Raw genomic sequence first — 1,837 nt, 5'->3', positions numbered from 1 at the left:
GGTGCCCAGCATCCATCCTGGGTGAGGGAATCCATTCGTTCCGGCTCTGGAAGCCTCATGGAGCTGCAGCGGCTGTGCATGGGCTCTGCAGGGGGGCGTTGGGAGCCACGGGATTCACGCATTTCTCCTTGGGAATCCTTGAATTCCTGTTGTTGAGCCTAGATCTTCACTGAGGGCCAGTCATCAACTGTTTAAGTATTCAATTATCAATAATTGGAAGGCCATAATGGCCCTGCTTTAAGTGGTTCGCTGCTCCTGCAGCTCACCACGCTGTCTCTGCCTCTGCCACCATCTTGGATCTCAGTTCTTGATAACAGAAACTATACATTTATATTTAATAATAGTCTTGGTTACAGACTAGAATAACAAAAAGGGAAAGGATCAAAGATGACTTATCTATTTTATTTTATACTGGTTTGCATACAAAGTTTGTATGTTCTTCTTGTTATGTGCTGTCAAGTTGCCTGCGATTGATAGTGATCCTATGTACATTAGCCCTAAATCCTACTTTGTACTGTGCCAATCTTATTGTCTCTGGCACACCTACCCCCATTTCACTGAATCAATGCATCTCATTGAGGGTCTTCCTCTCCTTGTCTGTCCCTTCACCCTCCCAAGCATGACATCACTCTCCAAGACCTGGTACTTACTTACAACATGTCCAAAGTATGTCAGATGAAGCTTTAGAATCCTTGCCTCCAAGGCGCAGCCTGATTTAACTCTCTCCAGGATGAATCTGTTTGTTCTTTTAGCAGTCCATGGTATATTCAATACTCTTCTCCAACACCACAGCCCAAAGACATCAAGTCTCCTTCTACATCTCTAGTCATTGTCCAGCTCTCTGATGCATAGCAAGTGATTGCAAAGACCATAGCCTGTATCAAGTGCACCTTAGTCTCCAGACTGACATCATTACTCTTCAGCACTTTGGAGAAGTCTCTAAGAGCAAACTTTCCCAATGCAACACATCTTTTCATTTCTTGGCTGCTGGTGCCAAGAGTGCTGACTGTGGAGCCAAACAAATTAAAGTTGTTTACAATCTCAACATTTATATAGTATTTTATTCATATACATTGTGTTTTACACATTCCTTCATTCACGTTATGTTTCATACTATTGATTATCCTAATACATTGTGTTTTATAAAATTAACCATCCATGCCCACCATCACCCTGTCTTTTTAGGTCCCCACTAAATCCATATTAATTCCTTCAGGCTGTCCTTCTGCCCACCAAACTCAGTGACCTTGTGATTTCCCTTCTACCGCCCTCAGCTCCCCTAGTCTTCTCCTTTCTCCCTTGGATTTTTATCCACATCTTACTAGTTATCCTTCTATTTTTATAATAGTAGTTTTATGCAGCATTTGAACTAAAAAAAATTAAGTTCACTGGCATTAAACTTGTTCCAAGTCATGGTGACCTTAACAGAAATTTTTAGAAACAGCCCATCTTTCTCACTGGGAGGCGCTGGTGGATCCAAATATGGGGGCCACTTGTCCTTTAGGTTTGCATCATCATTCAAATACTTTTCATCTCCATAGCAACGGAACACGTGGGCACTGGTCTTGAAGATGTTCAGGGACATGTTGACCAGAACTGCAAAGAGGGAGCCATCTGAATTTGCTTCTGGGGTCACAGTGTCCCTCTGTCACCAACTGAATGCTCCCCTGCGGGTGCTTGCTCTTTTTTGTTTGTTCCCTCAACTAGTTTATGAACATCTATTAGAGCTGAATCACAATGTACCCAATTACAGAAAAGTGTCCCTTCATCTTTTTATCTTTTTTTCTTGGTCAAAATTAGTAAACTTTATTTAAACTTCAAATAATAAAATAACAGA

The 1,837-nt window shown here is 41.6% G+C and overlaps 1 pseudogene; it reads right to left on the bottom strand.

The window, feature by feature from the left end:
* LOC102866821 overlaps positions 1–1,837 on the bottom strand; it is an 8,829-nt pseudogene that overhangs the window by 5,340 nt on the left and 1,652 nt on the right.

Source organism: Elephantulus edwardii, unplaced genomic scaffold, assembly GCF_000299155.1.
Source record: "Elephantulus edwardii isolate Elephantulus edwardi_28Jun2011 unplaced genomic scaffold, EleEdw1.0 scaffold00209, whole genome shotgun sequence".
NCBI classification, from domain to species: Eukaryota; Metazoa; Chordata; class Mammalia; order Macroscelidea; family Macroscelididae; genus Elephantulus; species Elephantulus edwardii.
The sequence above is the reverse complement of the archived record's forward strand: the minus strand, read 5'-3'. Positions and strand labels throughout refer to the sequence as shown.